This window comes from Haemaphysalis longicornis, unplaced genomic scaffold (genome assembly GCF_048455015.1).
Source record: "Haemaphysalis longicornis isolate Haplotype H1 unplaced genomic scaffold, Haemaphysalis longicornis Haplotype H1 scaffold_13, whole genome shotgun sequence".
In the NCBI taxonomy this organism is placed as follows: Eukaryota; Metazoa; Arthropoda; class Arachnida; order Ixodida; family Ixodidae; genus Haemaphysalis; species Haemaphysalis longicornis.
Window position 1 is genome coordinate 50,658,341 of NW_027526233.1, and position 21,198 is coordinate 50,679,538.

The 21,198-nt window shown below is 50.3% G+C and overlaps 1 pseudogene; it reads right to left on the reverse strand.

Moving 5' to 3' along the window:
* Positions 1-15,595: 15,595 nt before the first annotated feature.
* LOC144163824 (uncharacterized) lies at positions 15,596-19,043 on the reverse strand (annotated as a pseudogene).
* Positions 19,044-21,198: the final 2,155 nt, after the last annotated feature.

The following is a 21,198-nucleotide window of genomic DNA, read 5'->3' on the forward strand; positions in this document are numbered from 1 at the left end:
CGGCAGCCGCTCCACCCCGTGCAGTGACCGCTGCTCCGCAGGGCTTTACAGCGACGGCCAGCTCCTACACGTACAAAGTCGCCATCAAACCTCGAGAGCGCTTCAACACCCTGTCTCTTCCAGCGAAGTTACTTCAACAGACTCTCGACAGCTGCCTGGAAACCTCTGAATTTACTGGCTACGACTACCATAGTCGCACCAACACTATATCGGTGTGGGTGCCATCTCTAGAGGCTGTCCAGCGGCTATGCTCCATACACCGTATTCCAATCGCGGCTGAAAAGCAGAGCTTACTGTACAAGTGTACCTGCTGTAGGGAAGTGACATCCGGCGATATGTCGTTTCTGGGGTAGATCCCGGCGAGGATCCCTAAGTCCTTCGTGCCAGCCTCCGGTGTGCCACTCACCAGGTTCTTCTTGCCCGCTACATGGGCTCTGGCCGCACGTGCCTGATTACTCTGCGTGGTCCGCTAGAGCCACCAGAACGACGTTTGTACAATGGCTGCGTACTTCGGCCCCGCCTGTTCAAGGCCGGAGTGGTGCACTGTTACCGATGCTTTCATCAGGGGCAAATGAGCACTTCGTGCCCATCCTCTGCCCCAGAACCACTCGCTACTTCTGAATCGGAACCGCCAGCTAACCCGTCGGCCACGCCGCCACAGGTCACGTTTCGATGCGGTCTGTGTCGTAGCGGTGACCATGACATTACGGACAAGAAATGTCCTACGAAATGCAAAGTGGCACTTGCTAAACGACGACCGTGGCGACGCCGGTCTGAGCCCAAGGCAAGTCATACGTCCAATCGCTTCGAGTGCTTGGCGGAGGATAACGAAGACGCTATTGAGGAAGTCGCTGCAGAGCTGGCAGAGTACGCGCAGCCTTCGTACCGCGATGTGCTCCGTCGCTCGTCACGCCGACAGCATAAGCACAAGTTCACTGGAAAGGCATTTCCGGTTACAGACGAGCTAGTAGACGTGGATCAACAGTTGGCTGTGCTGCAAGCTCAGGTCACCAAGCTCAGCCAGCGCCGTGCTCGGCTAATTCGTCGGTCGCAGCGTCAGCCGCCAGAACAACCAAGCCATTCGAGTCAGCCCGGTCTCTCACAACTGAGCCTGCACCAGCAAAAGCCGGTCCCTTCCATCCCCACCCAGCAAGAGCTCCTTCAGTTTGTGGTGCAGCAGCTACAGAATTCGGTGTTTGTGTTAGCAGCCCAACTTCGCTAGACCTCTCATTACTATGCCTGACCCACAATATGTAGTACAGTGGAACTGCCGGGGGCTCACAACGAAGATGGGTGAGCTTCGTGAACGTCTCCACCTAGGCAAACTTCGAGCTTGGGCGTTCCTGCTCCAAGAGACTGGTTACCTCGCCTCCTCAATTTTAGAGCCTATGCTATGCCTTCCATACCTGATGGGCGCTGTGGCGCCACCACATCTCCACCAGGCAAAGCCGCAATTTATGTGCATATGGCGTATGTACAAACTCCAATTTCATTAGAAGCGTGGTGTACGCCTTGGCAGGAAGTGGTTGCGGTAAAGGTGCAACTGCCCAGGTGTGCAATAATTCTTGTATCGTGTTACGTGCGGCCACACAGCGGGCGTGCACCCCGGCTGCGATTGGGCTGGCTAACATCTCTGCGCCGTTCGAAAGCTGGCTGTCCCATACTCGTAACGGGTGATTTCAATGCACCCCATTGCAATTGGGGATACGCTACCTCAAGTGAACGCGGATGTACGTTACTTGAACACTTCAACGATGCCCACTTCGCACTTCTAAATGATATATCATGTCCTACGCGTCGATGCACTCATCCCCAGATGCCGCCCTACTCACCCGACTTAACCTGGTGTCTTGGTAGTGCAGTGGTATCTTGGCAGCGAGAGGCCGACTGCTGGGGCAGTGATCATCACCCTATCAGGCTTGGCATTGCCCCGAACTCGACGCGTCGGCTTCGGCGGAGCTACACTATAGTGAACTGGTATGAGTTCCGGTGCAACCTCAATGCAACCATGACGGCCCCCAGCACCGACCCTACCACTGTGATTAAAGAGGCTCTGAGCCGTGCCAGTCGAAGGACGTGGGTAGAGGAGTCCCAGCCAAAGCCTGACCTCCGACTTTTACAGCTGAGGGCCCCGCGCAAACAGGCTGAAGTGGCTGCCTCGCAGGATCCCTCATGTGCGCCGGCTCGAATGCGTTTGCAATGGTTAACCGCTGCGGCCAAACGACACGAGAAACGCCTTTCGAGGCAACGATGGCTTAGCCCGCTCGGCCCTTCGTCCACCACATCGTGTATTTGGCGTACTTTTCGGGGAATGGAATGAGGCCGCCGCACTCCGGATGCAGCAGCCAGTGCATGTCTGGCATCAGACAAGAGCCCGGACCAGTTTGCCTTCGATGTGCTTCGCGCCTTCTACCATGCATTTGACATCCTCCCGGATAGCAACCCGTGCCCGTTTCCTCTACCGCGCCACGTCGGAGGCTCTCCTTCTGATTCCGCGGTCCGTGGGATGCAATCGGATTTCACCATGGCAGAGTTCCTGGCTGCGATAGACCAGGCGAAAATTCGGTCATCTCCCGGCCCAGACGGCGTTATGTACGAGGTTTATAAGAACCTCCACGATCCGTCCCTGAGCCGGCTCCTCGATTCCATCAATGAGGTGTGGCTCTCGGGCTAAATACCAGAGTCATGGCTCCGGACAGATATCGTGGCTATACCGAAGTCAGGCAAACCACCCGAGCATCTCCCCAATTTGCGCCCAATAGCATTAATGTGCACCTTGTGGAAACTGTTGGAGCGAATGCTGGGTACGCGACTTCAGTGGTAGATGGACACTTACCGGTGGTACCACCCGGCACAGATTGGGTTCAGACCTCGTCTGGGAACAGAGGATGGACTTGAGCATTTATCATCAATGGTGCTACAGGGCGGCCGATCTCGCAAAGTGCGGACGTTGCTTGCCATGGACATTCACAAGGCATATGAGAACGTCAGCCACAGTGCTATCCTGGAAGTTCTAGAAAACTTCAACTTACTTGTGCCGCAAAAGGTCCGATCTTTTATCCGGACCTACTTGACTAAAAGGTCATTTTCAGTACGGATTGGTGAAGCTAGTTATAGCCATTTTATGCACGTCCGTGGAGTGCCTCAGGGATCGCTGATTTCACCTTTCCTATTTAACATAGTTATGCTGCCGCTTGCCTGGCATCTTGGCTCCATGCCAGACATACACCTTTTGGTGTACGCGGACGAAAAACAGTATCGACTGTCCACCCAGACCTGTCTCGGCGAACCTGCAAAAAGCTTTAACGGACACGCAGAAGTAGTGTGAATACGCTGGTCTCTCGCTTCCAGTCGAGTACACAGCCTTTCTGTCCATGGCCAATGCTTGGGGCCGTCGTAGATTGGAGATATCCCCGATCGCGCTACAACTATCCGGCCAGCCTGTGCGCACTGCTACCTCTCTTCGCGTGCTGGGATTGGAAATTTCGTCGTCAGGGTCAGCTGCCTTGTGGCTTCGATCTGCCCGCCAACAAGGAGGTCAAATGCTACACCTTATCCGACGCATGTCACAAAAGCCTGGGGGCTCCTGCTTTAAAATAGCCCGACCCTTGTTGCGGTAAATACTTCAGCCTCGACTTATCAACCAGGCTCAATTCCAGCATATGACCCAAGCGGAGTGCGCCCGACTTGAATCAATTAATACAGCCGCAATGCGGACAATAGCCTGCCTCCCTCAAATAACGCCCATACCATCTCTTCAGGCAGGAGATCAACTGAACACCCTGGATGAGCTTGTACATCAGCGCCGCTCCGCCCGCCAGTGCAAACAATTTTGTTGCGGAGGCAGCAGCGTTGGCGATCTACATGGGCTGCCCTCTACCCGCCTTTCCAGCCCACCCTGTAACTAGGCCGCCCTGGCTATACCATCAAGTGACCGATAACAGGCCGCTAACTAGACTCCACAGTCGGTCGACCGGGAGCGCAGACGCGCAGACCGCGGGCGCACCATTACGAGCGGCTGTGAACCGGCCCCAGGTTGTAGAGGCATTTGTGGACGCTGGGGCCCAAGACGGCGTTTACTACGGCGATCCAATGTCCCTCTCATTCAGAAGCGAACCAAAACTGCGCCTTCGAATCACTTCGCACCTGGCCTTGTATGCTGGTGGAGCTTACAGCCATCCGGGACGGACTGCAAGCGCTACTACCAGCACTCTAAGCCCCTGGAAGTTTTACTGTACAAATGTACACGGACTCAACGGCGGCCATGCCGGATTGGCGCCGTGTAGCCTCCAACTCGTCCGTTTAAAGATAGATTCATAAACTGCTGAACACGTAGCCCTGCCCTCTCCGACTGTCGTGGATCAGGCGTAATACCATCACCGCGCATATTGCGGCGGGTAGTTCCTGTCACCTCTCCTCAGTTTCACGACCGCTGCCCTAGCTGACAACGGACCCACATGAACAATTTGTCCAACTAAAGGAAGATCTGCGTCGCGCCACACGCGCTCTCATCCCACCATGTGGAACAGACCTTCCCAGTGGGCTCGCTCGCTGGGAGGAGGTCCTGCGGCGTAGACTTCCAGTTGGGGTGGCCCTATCTCCTGCGGTAACCCGGGCGTGGCCACCACGATACCATGCCCCGTTTACCAACACCTGCCCTTTTTGTATGGTTCCTGCCGAAGACGCCGACACCAACCATCTGCTATGGACGTGCCGTTTCCTGAGTGCAACGAGATCCAGACACCTCAGCGGCACAGGCCTGCATCCTCGGAGACCCCCTGATCTCCAACGATGGCTGTGGGGGCCCCACCACCGCTGTCTTCTAGATTTCCTCCGGGAAACGGGTGCCAACTTGTACCTCTAAGACTTTATGCCAAAGGGCATACTATCGAAAAAAAAAGTAAATAGAAGGCTGAGAAAGAAGGTCACTGAACTTAATTGCAAGATATGGAGCACTGACGCACGCTCGGCAGGCAAAAATGGGACGACATATGCAACCCGGCAGACGGACAACTGCACAATGGCAAGACCTGGAATCTGTTCTGGCATCTTCTGGACGAGACCAAGACCAAGTCTCACCAGAGGGACAGGCTGGCGAAGATCATACACGCGGAATGCAAGGAGAAGGGCAGGTGGCGGTGGAAAAGCAGCTTCTGGAGAAGTACATCCCCACCACGCAGAAAGTCTTGCACGGAGTATATCTCTGAATACCAAACAAGAAGCTAGATAGAGACATTAACGTAGAAGAAGTGCGGACTGCCCTGCAAGAACTCAACAGCAGGTCGGCGCCGGGCCCAGACGGCGTACCGAAAAGGGCGCTCAAGAACCTTGACGACGCATCTATCGATGCACAGACTAAATTCTTCAACAAGTGCAAGAGAACGGGAGTCGTGCCGAAGAAGTGGAAGCGCTCAAAGATGATCCTGATCCCAAAGCCAGGCAGTCCGCCAAGCACAGACAACCTCCAGCACATTTCGCTCACGTCGTGGGTGGGCAAAGCATTGGAGCATGTAATGATGGCGCGATGGCAGGACTACCTGGAAGAAAACAACCTCTATCCCGAGACCACGATTGGTTTCCGAAGACACCTGTGCACGCAGGATGGTATGATCCAGCTGAAGTACCTTCATCTGGATCATACTCCAGCTGAAGGTACTGAATGTTAAACTCCAGCTGAAGTTGACAGGGACTCCCGGGACTCGAGGGCCATCATTGGTCTTGATCTCCAGGGAGCATTCGACAACGTCAACCACTCGGCGATTCTAAGTCAAGTATCGAAGCTGAACAAGGGAGAGAGAACCCATGCGTACATCAGAAGCTTCCTGACTGGTCGGACGGCGGAGATCAGCGCGAGTGACATTGCAACGAAAATCAAAGAGGTCGGGAGCCGAGGCACCCCGCACGGGTCGGGGATCTCGCCGCTCCTATTCAACCTAGTTATGATCGAAGTCGCCAACAGACTCGTAGAGGTGGAGAACGTTGGTCACACTATATATGCTGACGATATCACGCTGTGGGTCAGGGCGGCAGTGATGCCCGAGTAGAAAAGGCCCTGCAGCAAGCGGTGAGAGTGGTCGAGGTCCGCCTGGACGGCACAGGCCTGAAATGCTCACCGACCAAGTCCGAGCTGTTGTTGTACAGACCCAAGGAAGGCTCGCGCGCCGAGAGAAGGGAACGAGAAGAAATCGCGGTCTGCACCAAAGACGGCTCAGTGATCCCCAGGGTATCAGACATCCGGGTCCTTGGCATGCTCCTCAACGAACGCGGAAACAGCGTAAGTACGGTAGCACGGGTCACCGGCAAGGCAGCCAATGCCATCAGACTAATCAAGAGAGTGTCAAACAAAAAAAAGAGGGGGCTACGCGAGAAGAACCTCACAAGACTTGTGCACTCCTTCGTGATGAGCCACATCACGCACGTGGCCGCCTTTCACAGGTGGAAGAATGGCGAGAAGAATAAGTTGGAAGCGACCATACGAAAGGCATACAAGGCGGCCATCTGGGTACCCGAGTCTACAAGCACCGCCGATCCAATAAAAGTTTTTTCCAATCCAATACCAATCTGCAAAGTAGTCAGGATACACATCTCGGCGATAGTAGTTCTGCCCCGCGGGAAAAATTGCAAAAGCTACATGCGAGGTCGAATTGCGTTCGATGATGCCTTGCGCTACCTGACGGCACGCGATTCGTGCATACTCTGACACTGCGTCGCTCGCATTGTCATGTCATCAACCTCGTTAGCCACGGCGCGACGCGATGGAAAATACTGAACCCCAAGTTTCATCATTGAGCCACCACATCAGGATCAGAACGCAAGGCAATTGGCATAGAAGAAGTGAGGCACAAGTAGACAACAAATTCAGGCGCTTAATGCCGATGGCACGCGATCTGCAAGACAACGTGAAGCTTACAAAATAATAAACGACAACACGACAGTTCTAGGAGCATGCAAAAAGCGGGGCGAAGCAGCCTGCAGAAAAGGATGCGTTAGGCTAACCAAGGCGTGCAACAGCAAGTTCACGAAAAATACACAATCTAAATAATTACAAGCATACCTCCCAACAAGAAAAAAGCGCCGTGAGGCAGCCGCTGTACAGGGAGATACGGACGTAACGATGCGTCAGGCCTGCCCTTCGAAACAATAGCGGGGAACACCGGGACACAAGACGTGGACACCGTGCTGCCTCCGTCGTTAGCACAAGAAAAGCGTCATGATCAAATGACACAAATATGACGTTTATTTTGTGACGTCACAGGAAGTCACGTGATTACTTTATCTTGACGTCACTTCTGCGTGGCAGCAGCCACCGCCAGGGGGGCGCGTCTCGTACCACGCGCGTGGCATGAGACATAACCTTCTTTTTAATACTGTATGTTTTGCACTTTTGAACTGTATGTCTTGTACTGCATATTTGTATTTGCGGCTATTATTGCTGTACCTTCGCCACTGGTTTTATTTTTTTATTTTTTGTTGCCTTCTAATATTTTTTTCATAGCGCTGTGTCACACGTTTCTGCATGCCCGCATTTCCCCCCCCCCTTATGTAATGCCCTCAGGGCCGTTAAGGTGGAAACAAATGAAATGAAATGAAGTGAAGAGCAGAGATTCGCCATAATGGGCTGTACCGCCGTTACCGCCGCGAAATTTCCCCCTTCGCAGTGCGCGCACACCCCTTCCTGAAACTGCACCAGCGGAAGTTCTGTTCTCATTGTACTTTTCTCCCCGCACGTGCCGGCGTTGTACTGCCACATTTTGCGTTTACGATTGTAAATACCAACCCATCTTGCGTTCTTAACTAAAGGAACGCGGGCGCTGCCAGTTAATTACGTACATTTTTTTTTATGTACCTATAGTTTTCCATGCGCTAAACAACGGGAAGATGTATGACAAGCGCCAGCATTTCGTGAGTTTCGAACGCTTATGACTATATAAACATCTTGAATTTCGAAGCCTTTGAGGTGCGCCGCGAACAACAGCGTTACCCCGGGACGCCGCCTTGGTGCTCTATATACTTGTGTCGGGCGAGGGGGCTAGGACGACAAGGCGAGCACCTAAAGTGCTCTGCACTTAATATTTGCTCAGAAAATATTTCTCTGTCCCACTTTAGGCGTTCTTGTAATGCTCTAATTACGACATTACAGCGATGTAGTGCCTATTAGCGGGCTTTCCTTCAGTTCCAGCGATGAACGCATTCGTCAGTCACTTTAAAAGAAAGCTACAAAAAGCAGAAACGGGAGGTGTATCTGATTGATTGATTGATCAATTGATTGATTGATTGATTGATTGATTGATTGATTGTTGATTGATTGAGTGATTGATTATTTATAAGGTTCAACGCGCCGATGATATGCAGGCGATAAGTCGCGCCGTAGTGGGGGATTCTGGCTTAATTTTGACCAGCTGGGGATCTTAGCGTGCGCCAAAACCTCGAGCACACTGGTGGTTTTGCTTTTCGCCGCCACTGCTGCCAGGAATCGAACCCACGTACTTGGGCTTAATAGGTGATTTTAAATAGGTGATTTTAAACAAAAGCATCAGTTAACCCAGCGAGTTGATAATCGGCCATCATCATGGCAGCGAGACCTCACACAACTGACTTCCGAATGGCCCCCGAAATGGCCGATGGACAGCCCACAAGTCGCTGACGCCTCAGACACTAAAAAGCTGAGGTTGGCAAAACCAATTTTGGCGTAGCCTCTGTTAAAACAGCAATGGAGTTGAGATTGCGGCCTCGGTGGGAATGGAAACCATTTTCGCCGGAACGCAAGGCAACCACAGCTCGCTGAAGGAAGGTGACAAAACATGGACGTAGTGAGTGCTTCAGTGCTACACATAACCGCATGGCGCATTTTGCTCGTGATTCGTGTGCGTCTGCGTTGCGCGCATTTTTTCATGCTGGCGTCGGCGATTTCACGCACGTGTTAGTTGTGCCGCGGTCGAAAGGATGCGCAGCGCGTACGTCCTTTTCGATTGCGCCAATAGGGAGGCGCGCTTCATGGCGGCCATTTCGAAGCGCTCAAGACAGCGAGCTGGTACCCCCAGAGATGTTTATGCTCACCACCACAGCAGATATTTCATGAGAGCTTTCCCTATCTGTACGGAAGGTTTTATAGTACCGTTTCCGCAAACATTATCAGCTCCTTTACCGCGCAAGCCACTTCGTGTGTGTGCCTTGAGCGGCATTTTGAAGAGGGGTTACAAGCGTTGGCTCGAGCTGCCCCACCACTTCCTGCCGAAGCCATCGACACGTTTCCGCCGCGCCACGGCCCACGCATTCTACGGGTGGTTTCGCGGCGGTTCAGCGCAGCTTTGGCGTTTACGGAGGGGCTTCGCTAGCACAAAACTATCCAGGTGGTGCGATCTTTAGAGACTCGTATTGTAGAATTTATTAGCAAGCTCAGCACGTCGATTACAGCAATTAGGCGTGAAGCGAAGTAGGTTACCGGAAAATTATCCCGTTTCTCGGCAGTGTGAACGAGGTTAAGTGCGAGTCATACCTTGCAAAAAAGAAACATCTTCACCATCAATACTACAGAAAGTTGAGAGAAGGGGGAGAGCTTTCGGACTTCCAAAGTGCGTCACAAGTGGACGAAAATCTTTGCAAAAAGTACGTCCAGACTTCGCTGCCACTGCATCGAGTCGATCACCGATCCTTCAAAGACAAAAATTGCGATCGACGAACGGACCCATGCGCACTACGTGAATGCATCGACGAAAGATGCGTATGCAAACCTTCATAATATAAAGGTATGCTACTCTACTCCTCCTTATTGATCGATTCGTGTGTTATCTTACCTAGAAGAGTTCCTTGTTTTCACGATTTTTGTGTAACAATATTGTCACAAAGGAAGCCCGGTTTGCACTCGGTCAGTGTGGCAAGATATCATGTCAGAGCTTTTCCGTCGACGAACCAGTCTATTGAAAATTCATTTGTTTTTTAACAGGGCGCTATCGGTATTGTCAAAAACTTTCGCGTATAAACTACGCAAAAGGAACGGATGATAACAACAGGACCGATACGGGTATTGGACACTTATGAGTCGTAATGAAAGGTGCGTTCAGAAATGGAACAATGCATATACCCTATTTATACACTGGAAGGCCAGTTGCGCGCTTGGGTAGTGTATCCAGATATTTTGTCACAGCTTTTCCGTCGACCAACCGGTCCATGAGGAAATGTATAGGTTTTTTCAAAAGGCGCCATCGGTCTTCTCAAGAACTTTGGCTAATCAAATGCAGCAAAAGGAACAGATGATAAAAATAGAGGACCGATACGGCTATTGGACGCTAATGAGTTGTAATAACAGGTGCGTTCAGAAATTGGTCAATGCATATACCATATTGACACAATGGAAGCCCAGTTTCGCGCTCGGGCAGTGTGGCCAGATATCTTGTCAGAGCGTTTAGGTCGACTAACACGGCTATGGGAAATGCATCAGTTTTTTTCACAGGCTGCCATCGGTCTTGTTAAAATGTTTCGCTTATAAGCTACGCCAAAGGAAAGGATGATAACGACTGGAGGACCAATATGCGTATTGAACACAAATAAGTCGTAATGAAATGTGCGTGCAGAAATTGGACAATGCAGATACCGTATTGACACAATGGTAGCGCAGTTTCGCGCTCGGGCAGTGAGACTTGATATATTGTCAGAGCGTTTCGGTCGGCTCAGCCATCTATGAGGAAATGCATTTGTGTTTTTCATGGGGCACCATCGGTCTTGTCAAAAACTTTCGCCTATAAAGTACAAAACAGGAAAGGCGGATAACGACCAGAGGACCGATATTGGTATTTGACACTGATGAGTCGTAATAAAATGTGCGTGCAGAAATTGGACAATGCAGATGCCGTATTGGCACAATGGAAGCGCAGTTTCGCGCTCGGGCAGTGAGGCCAGATATCTTGTCAGAGCTTTTCGGTCGACTAACCCGGCTATGGGGAAATGCAGTAGATTTTTTCACAGGGTGCCATCGGTCTTGTCAAAAACTTTCGCTTAAAAAGTACACAACAGGAAAGGCGGATAACGGCCGATGAAATGATATTAGTAATTTGCGTGCGCCAGGAAAGATCGGGGGTTAGTGTTACACCAAGGTATTTATAAGAGTCACTTGTTTCGACAGGTATGTTAGCGATTTCATAGGAAAATAGGAGCGGATTTTTGCGGCGGTGAAAGGAAACTAACTTACATTTTTTAGGATTAAGGGTCATTAGCCAGCGGTTACACCAGTATAACACTTGATTAAGGTCATTCTGTAAGGCTATTTGGTCAGAAGTGTCAGTTATTTTGCGGTAGATAACACAGTCGTCAGAGAACATGCGAATGTTGCAAGGTAAATTGTTAGGCAAGTCGTTGATAAATATTAGGAGTAAAAGCGGGCCGACAACAGACCCCTGCGGTACACCGGACGTTACAGGAAGCGAGCTAGACTGAACATTGTTAAGGGAAACAAATTGGGAGCGGTTAGACAGAAATTGGGCAATCCAGTTTAGAACATCGGGTGGCGGATTCAGTTGAGAAAGCTCCATTAGTAGGCGTTTGTGGGGTACTTTATCAAACGCCTTGGTGAAGTCAAGAAAGATAGCATCTGTTTGTAGGTTAGTATCGAGGTTAGTATGCAGGTCATGAAGAAAAACGGCTAGTTTTGTTTCGCATGAAAGGCCTTTTCGAAATCCATGTTGTGAGCGATTAAAAAAGCAGTTGGAATCAAGGAACTGCATGATTTGAGAGTATATGATATGTTCCATGTGTTTGCACAGCACACTGGTTGGTTATATGGGGCGGTAATTTAGCGGACAGTCTCTGTTACCTAATTTGTGAACTGGAATTACCTTCCCACACTTCCAGTCGTAAGGCAGAATTCCTGTGGACAGGGACTGCGAAAACAGCTACAGAAAAAATTCGGCAGATATGTGCTTTGTGTTTTTTAAGAGCTTGGTATTTATTTCGTCCGTACCAGTAGAAGATGACAACTTCATTTTTTCTGTTAAAGAAAGGATACCAGAGAAGTTTATGCTTATCGGCGGCATTTCAGGCAGAATAACAGAGAACAGTGCCGCATCAGTATGGTCAGGTTCGTTCGTAAAGACCGAATGAAAGGCTACATTAAACATATTGGCACTTTCAAAACTACTTGTTTCTTGACCATACTGAATAGTAAGAATAACAGGGGGGTGTCAGGTGGGTATAGAACTTGCCAAAAACGTTTGGGTGAATCCGTGAGGATTTTAGTTAGTTCAGTGTGAAAGAATGAGTACTTGGCGTTGCACACTTCTCTTAAATATGCTTTTTCTGCAATGTTGTACTTTTCTCATGCGCAAACACTGTTTCTAGTCTTCGCGGCACAAAAAAGGCGTTTCTTCTTGTTTTCAAGTGTTTTTAATGAATTCGTACACCAGGGTTTTTTGCGGGTGGGACGGAAAGTTACCTTAGGGATGAATTCATCAGCTCACCGGTACAGTTTGTTTTTGAAGAGTAACCAGTTTTCGTTAATAGGTCGATCCCAAAAACAGTCCTGGAACGACGGAAGAAAGGCATCAAGTTCACGAATGATGGCTTCATAGTTCCCCTTATCATATAGTCGAATTGTTTTCCTGCAAGCTTGACGTATTTCAGAAACAAAGTTAAAATTAGCGTGAATGACTTTGTGATCATTTGTTTCATTTAGATATGTTATAGAAGACAGGCTGCCAGGATCCGTTGTTAAGGTTAAGTCAGGAATATTGGCGGTATCGGAAGTGACTCGTGTAGGTTGGGATACCAGCTGAGTAAGATTAAAGTTTAGGCAGACGTCAAGAAAATCGTTAGCTTGTTTTGCGTTGGGTGGTGACGAGGTTAGGTATGTCCAATCGACGTTCGGGAAGTTAAAGTCCCCAAAGAGAAAGACGCGAGCATTTGGGTATTTGTTCGAAAGTTTGGTTAAAATACTGCTAAGTTCGTGAGAGAAATCTGGACTACTTTTAGGGGGCCTGTAACAAACACCTAAAAGCACCGACTGCGGTGCGGAACGACAGAGCAACCATAGGATTTCGAGGTCAGAGGCTATTTTGATAGCCGAGCATGAGATTTGTTTGTTTACAGCAATGAGAACGCCCCCGCCACGTGTGCCGGAATGATCCTTTCTAAAGAGATTAAAGTTGGGCAAGTCTGCCAAAACTTCGCCGTCGGTGACGTCCGCAGTCAACCACGTTTCGGTTAGTATAAGTAAACTGCTACTGGATGAAGATACAAGGTTCGACACGTGGTCGCGTTTAGAAAGAAAACTGCGAATGTTAGTGAATATAACCGAAAAGCAGAGATTAGCTTTGTGACCAAGAAGAGAACCATTTAACGACCTGGGGTGGGAAGGGGGTTGCTGCAATTTTAAAGCAACGCTTTTTACCTCTACCCCCCAAGGGTTCTTTCGCCACCGTTGGTGTCACCAGAAAACTCCAGCGAACAATGAATGAATTTACTGGCACCGCCGGGAATCGAACCTGGAACTAATAGACTAACAAAGCGAGAGCCCGTTGTCTTACCGGTTTAGCTACGAGCACACACGAAGACGGGAAGACAGGTGGTGTACTCACCAAGCACATCTGCGGGTTTACCCTATGCGTTCAGGCTGAATGCCACGTGGAAGCGTCACGTGAACACTCACGCCAGTCTAGCGGCCCTGTGCGCACCTTGCTCATGTGCTAAGAGTTACAAAAATTAACAGAAGCTCACATCAATGCATGAAATCTCACTTCTAGTACGCCAATGTGCTAAAGCCTGTGACCTCCAGTGTTCACGTAAAAAATCACAGCTCCTTGTCGTCCGCCCTCACGCCAAATCAAGGAATACATTCAAATACTCCTTGATCGCCAGGCCATCACTCCAAGCCCCAGCATCTAGATCCTGGGCCTACATCTCGAGGCTAACACCAAGAGTGACGTCTTCTTGCAGCGCCTCAAAAACAGCATTAATCAAATCATACACATAATCAGGCGCGTTGCCGCCAAGAAGCGAGGCCTCAAGGAATCTGGTACCTTTCGATTAATTGGAGCTTCTGTCCTCTCGAGAGTTACTTACGTCAACCGCCTGTCTTCTTCTCGACAAGGAAGACATAGAGATGCTTTATATAATGATTAGAAAGGCGGTCCAGCAGGCAATTGGCCTTCCCATGAGTGCGTCCACACAGAGGCTGCTTAGCACGCGGGCTTCTCAACACGGTTGAAAAGTTGATAGAAGGCCATCTTTCTAACCAGAAGGTCCGACTCAGAACTGCGGTGGGTGACCGCATGCTTTACAAGATTGGCTGGGAGCCCAGAATGTCACTCCGCTTGACGTACTCCCAGACTCTTGGCGACTAAAATTAAAGATGCTGTCTTTGCTTGGAAATATGAACCCTCACATGACGAGGGTCACCGAAAAGCACAGGCTCAAGTGCTAAACACCACCCTCGGGTGGGATCATGCAGTTCTCTATCCAGACGCCTCCAAATATCGAGTGCAGCAATACACCATCATCGTGGCTACCTCCAGAACCAACCTACTTGCGGGTACCTCACTTAGGACCCAAGAAATGACGGCAGCAAAAGAGGCAGCCATCACCTTGGCTCTCACTCAACCAGGGGTTCGGAGGGTAGTCACTTGATTGTCAGCAAGCCTACTGGAATTACCAGTCGGGTTGGGTGTCCTGACCTGCACTGCGCGTGCTAAAAAACCAGTCCCCAAACGGTTCCATTCAGCTCATCTGGACACACCCTCACGGTTCAATGGAGGGCATCAAATACGCCCTCCCAACTAGCCTGCGCTTTTACCTCCCGTGCTATGGAGCTGCACGAGGACAGTCACCCGCTTGTCACGTTCAGAGAGATTACCCAGCATTATCGCCTTCTGAGACCGACCGTACCTTCGCCTTACCCTGACCTTTCCAGAGAACAACAAACTTCCCTACGGCTCATACAATTCGGTCTCCTTCCCACAGCCTACGTGGCTTCACTTAATGCATCCAAATAGCTACGACACTGAATGTAAATTTTACTCAGAAGTAGGAACACTCTGCCCCGTAATCGGGGTGTGCGACTTTAGCCCTGAGCACCCCCCTCTCTTTCCGTCAACTACCCAACTACCCAATGGGAGATGATGCTTTCCAGGCCCTATCTACCTACCCAGATTCAGCTGGTGGACAGAACACAGGCCGCGCGGACTGCATATGGGCCCCACAAAAGAAGGAATCACTCCCCAGGGCTGCACTCTGAGGCGTTCAGAAATCTAAACAGGAGTATTTCTTCTTCCTCCTCTTCCTTCTTCTCTCCGCAAATCTCGTCGCCTCCGTCCGCGGCGCAGAGACGGAGAAGTCAGATCGTCTAGCACAGGGTCGGAGCTTACTTAAATTTTCTAAAGAAAGTTTCCACTCTTGTGCTACCGCAACACAACTCAACCAAACACCGTTCATGCATCATGCATTGATTTAACCTTACCAAGAATATCTCCTTGAAGTAATGAAAGGTGTGGTTAAGTTCATTTGGCTTCTCTCTGGTTTTACTATTTGTAGAGCGATGTGAGTGAATATGAGTTACGTCGAATGGGTAATCGTTATGGGTGCCGTTTATAGCTTTGCTTTCTAACCACATTCACGGGGTGGATTGGCGGGATTTTTTTTCTTCGACAGTTCCGGTTGTATCGTCGAAAACTTAGCGTTTAGAGCCCATAAACAATGTTTTGTACCGTGGAAGGAAAGGACCCGATTTTCTTTACAAAGGCAAGAAGGTGCTTCCGTGCGTTCCGCACTTGCGGCGGGAAATCTTCCCCAATACTAAAATCGGTATCTTTAAGTTGAGGACCATTACCAAGGACAGTTTCCTTGGTTTTGAAAGAGGTGAATTTCACTATTATGGGCCGACATCGGTCTGGAGAGTGGCGACCAAGACAGTGGGCACGCTCAATTTCCTTTGATTCAATAGATATTTTGTAGTGGTCCCTGCAGAACGCAGTGATTAGCTGCTCAGACTGTACGTAGGTCTCAGATGGCGTGTCGTCCGCAATCCCGTAAAACAGCAAGTTGTTCCGTCGGGAACGGTTCTCAGCGTCGTCCAGTCGAGCCTCCAAGACCGAGACCTGGCTAGCAGTCTGGGAGGTGATCGTGGTAATGGTGTCTAATTACGTTTGTAGTGTTTGAACCTGATGGTAGTGCGATTCTAAGTGGTCGATTCTTTTGCCTAGTACGGAGATTGCTTTATCTGTATTAGAGAGCTGGCATTTTAGGCTCTGCATGTCACCAATAAGCTGGAATTGACCGGAAGACAAGCTTTTAAGTTCACTTAGAATATCTTCTAGGGTTGGGGGTCCAGGGTTAGTTTCGATGTCACCAGATAACATCAGCAGCAGAGAAAAAAATCGCGCCAATCCACCCCGTGAATGAGGTCCGAAACCAAAGCTGTAAACGGCACCCATAGCGATTACCCATACGACGTAACTCATATTCACTCACATCGCTCTACAAATAGTAAAACCTGATAGAAGCCAAATGCACCTAACCACACCATTCATTACTTCAAAGAGATATTCTGGTAAGGTTAAATCAATGCATGATGCATGAACGGTGTTTGGTTGAGTTGTATTGGTGTAGCACAAGAGTGGAAACTTTCTTTAGAAAATTTAAGTAAGCTCCGACCCGGTGCTAGACGAACTGACTTCTCCGTCTCTGCGCCGCAGACGGAGGCGACGAGATTTGCGGAGAGAAGAAGGAGGAGGAGGAAGAGGACATACTCGAGTTCAGATTTCTGAACGCCTCTGAGTGCAGCCCTGGGGAGTGATTCCGTCTTCTGTGGGGCCCATATGCAGTCCGCGCGGCCTGTATTCTGTCCACCCGCTGAATCTCGGTAGGTAGAGAGGGCCTGGACAGCATCATCTCCCATTGGGTAGTTGGGTAGTTGACGGAAAGAGAGGAGGGTGCTCAGGGCTAAAGTCGCACACCCCGATTACGGGGCAGAGTGTTCCTACTTCTGTGCAAAATTTACATTCAGTGTCGTAGCGATTCGGATGCATTAAGTGAAGACACGTAGGCTGTGGGAAGGAGCCCGGATTGTATGAGCCGTATGGAAGTTTGTTGTTCTCTGGAAAGGTCAGGGTAAGGCGAAGGTATGGTCTGTCTCAGAAGGTGATAATGCTGGGTTATCTCCCTGAACGTGACAAGCGGGTGACTGTCCTCGTGCAGCTCCATAGCACGGTAGGTAAAAGCGCAGGCTTGTTGGGTGGGCGTATTTGTTGCCCTCCATTGAACCGTGAGGGGGTGTCCAGATGAGCTTAATGGAACCGTTTGGGGAGTGGGTTTTCTGCACGCGCAGTGCAGGTCAGGACACCCAACCCGACTGGTAATTCCAGTAGGCTTGCTGGCAATCGGTGACTACCCTCCGAACCCCTGGTTGAGTGAGAGCCGAGGTGATGGCTGCCTCTTCTGCTGCCGCCATTTCTTGGTTCCTAAGCGAGGTACACAAAAGGAGGTTGGTTCTGGAGGTAGCTACGATGATGGTGAATTGCTGCCCTCGATATTTGTAGGCGTCTGGGTAGATAACTGCATGATCCTCACCGAGGGTGGTGTTTAGCGCTTGAGCCGGTGCTTTTCGGTGACCCTCGTCATGTGAGGGTTCATATTTCCAAGTAAAAAGAGCATCTATAGTTTTAGTCGCCAAGAGTCTGGGAGTACGTCAAGCGGAGTGACATTCGTGGCTCCCAGCCAATCTGGGGAAGCATGCGGTCACCCACCGCAGTGCTGAGTCGGACCTTCTGGTTAGAAATATGGCCTTCTATCAACTCTTCCAGCGTGTTGAGGAGCCCGCGTGCTAAGCAGCCTCTGTGTGGACGCACTCATGGGAAGGCCAATTGCCTGCTGGACCGCCTTTCTAATCATTATTTAAAGCATCTCTATGTCTTCCTTGTCGAGAAGAAGACAGGGGGTTGACGTAAGTAACTCTCGAGAGGACAGAAGCTCCGATTAATCGAAAGGTATCAGATTCCTTTAGGCCTCGCTTCTTGGCGGCAACTCGCCTGATTATGTGTATGATTTGATTAATGCTGTTTTTGAGGCGCTGCAAGAAGACGTCACTCTTGGTGTTAGCCTTGAGATGTAGGCCCAGGATCTTGATGCTGGGGCTTGGAGTGATGGCCTGGCGATCAAGGAGTATTTGAATGTATTCCTTGATTTGGCGTGAGGGGGGACGACAAGGAGCTGTGATTTTTTACGTGAACACTAGAGGTCACAGGCTTTAGCACATTGGCGTACTAGAATTGAGATTTCAAGCATTCGTGTGAGCTTCTTTTAATTTTTGTAACTCTTAGCACATGAGCAAGGTGCGCACAGGGCCGCTAGACGTACGCGAGTGGTCACGTGACGCTTCCACGTGGCATTCAGCGTGAACGCAGGGGGTACACCCGTAGATGTGCTTGGTGAGTACACCACCTGTCTTCCTGTCTTCGCGCGTGCTCGTTGCTAAGTCGATAAGACAACGGGCTATGGCTTTGTTAGTCTATTAGTTCCAGGTTCGATTCCCGGCAGTGCCAGTAAATTCTTTTTTTTGGTGGCTGGAGTTTTCTGGTGACACCAACGGTCGCGGAAGAACCCTTGGGGGGTAGAGGTAAAAAGCTTTGCTTTAAAACAGTGGCCATACAATCAGACACGATACAAACACAGCACTAGGGGCTCGGTAGCTGAATAAGGCATCGATTGCTTGATTTTTTAGCGAAAAGGCAATACTGGTTACTGACCTCCATGACGAACAGAAGTGGGTTAGACTGTGTCGTGGCACAGACACCGAGCCCACAGAGCGCGTCGGGCAGGCAGGGACGATTTATACACGGTGCGCCTGATGAAGTCGATGACGGTGTGGCATTCATTGCCCTTTCGAGCGCCCAGTTTGCAGGTTCCAGCGCCGTACAAACTGTGGTGGCCAACGCTGGGAAGATCCGCTGGTCGCCCACGGTGACAAGGCTTGCTGGGAAAGGGTTGTTCACGTGGATGGCTGAAACTGGGCCCAGAAGAACGGGGACCAGCACGTAGGAGATAGCGCAAACGAAATCCTGCATGACGAACAGAAGTGGGTTAGACAGTGTCGTGGCACAGCCACCGAGCCCACAGAGCGCGCCAGGCAGCCGGGGACGATTTATACACGGTGCGCCTGATGAAGTCGATGACGGTGTGGCTTTAATTGCCCTTTCGAGCGCCCAGTTTGCAGGTTCCAGCGCCGTACAAACTGTGGTGGCCAACGGTGGGAGGAGGCGCTGGTCGTCCACGGTGACAAGGCTTGCCGGGAAAGGGTTGTTCACGTGGATGGCTGATACTGGGCCCAGAAGAACGGGGACCAGCACGCAGGAGATAGCGCAAACGAAATCCTGCATGACGAGCAGAAGTGGTTTAAACCGTGTCATGGCACAGGCACCGAGCCCACCTCGGAACCGAGCCCACATTGGAAACTAATGAGTCGTAATGAAATGTGCGTTCAGAAATTGTACAATACAGATACCGTATTGAAACAACGGAAGCCTGGTTTCACGCTTGGGCCGTCAGGCCAGATATTTTTCAGAGCTTTTCGGTCGACTAACCCGTCTATAGGGAAATGCATTCGTTCTTTTCACTGGGCACTTCGGTCTTTTCAAAGACTTTCGCTTATAAACTACGCAAAAGGACAGGATGATAACGACCAGAGGACCGATACTGGTATTGGACACTGATGAGTCGTAATGAAATGTGCGTGATGAAATTGGACAATGCAGATACCTTGTTGACACAATGGAAGCCCGGTTTCGCGCTCGGGCAGTGAGGCCAGATATCTTGTCAGTGCTATTCAGTACGACTAATCCGTCTATGGAGAAATGCATTAGTTTTTTTCACAGGGTGCCATCGGTCTTGTAAACAACTTTCGCTTATAAACTACGCAAAAGGAAAGGATGGAGTAGAAGCGGAGACACCGATCAAAAGAAACTTAAAAACTTTAAAACAACAAGAAGACGTTTCGGCTTCGTTACTGAAGCCTTGTTCAGAATGAGGCGAATGAAAGTTCATGCACGCTTATTTTTCTTGAGCACGTGACGTAGGCAGCGTGTGTACGACGGGGGGAGGGATCCTTCATTTCGTTTAAGTGTATAACGTGTCGTCTGTATTTCTAGAGACTAGAGATAGAACTGCGATCCGAAGTTCCTTTCTTGGCCGATGATTGTTGAATTATCCCAATCAATCCCATGGCCCGTTGCACCCACATGCTCGGCAAGAGCATTCGACACCACACGCTTGTTTTTTGCATTGTTCTGGTGCTGCCGTAATCTCTGTTTGAAGTTACCCGATTCACCTGTGTAAGCAAAATTGCAATCTGCGCAGGAAATCTTGTACACTACGCCAGGAAACGATTCACTTGGAAGCCTGCCCTTACTGCCCACGAGTGCGTTCCGCAGCTTACACGCAGGCACGTGTGCCACCTCAATGTCATAACCACGCAGCACGCGGGACAAGGCTTCGCTTACACCAGGGACGTAGGGAATGGCAGCACGCTTTCTTCGTCGGGGATCAGCCGGTCCGGCAGGATTGGACAGGCAGCGTTCCACCCCATTCAAGAACGCCCGGGGATAGCCGTTTGCCGAGATCGTTTCGTACCCTGTCGAGGTCGGTGAAACGGTCTTCTGCTTTCGTACAAAAGTGGTTCGCGCGGCCGAAGAGCGAGGCAGCAACAGACCTTTTGTGAGCTTCAGGGTGAACGGACCGAAACTTTAGGTATCGGCCAGTGTGCGTATCCTTTCTGTACACATTAAAAGAGAATGTTCCATCGCATCGGCTGGCAAGCACGTCCAAAAATGGGAGTCTTTGGTCGACCTCAGTCTCTACTGTGAATTAGATGGCCTTTTCTTGACTGTTCAGATGCGCAGTGAACGAAGCCAAGGCGCTGCGTCGAACCACACAGAAACACTTGTCCACATAGCGCAGAAAAACTCATGGGTGTGGACTGAAGGAAGCGAGTGAGCGAATTTCCAGCCATTCCATCGTAAGAGTGGCAGCAGTAACAGAGACGGAGGCACTCATTGCGGTACCGTGGACTTGCCTGTAGAAGACCTTATCGAAGCAGAAGTATGTGTTCGCAAGGTAAAAGCAGAGGAGCCTCTTGAGGTCAGGAACATCAATCGGCGACCTGTTTGGCAAAGTCCGGCCGGATTCTAGCACAGTAGGGCATGCTTCCACAGCCATATCAGTCGG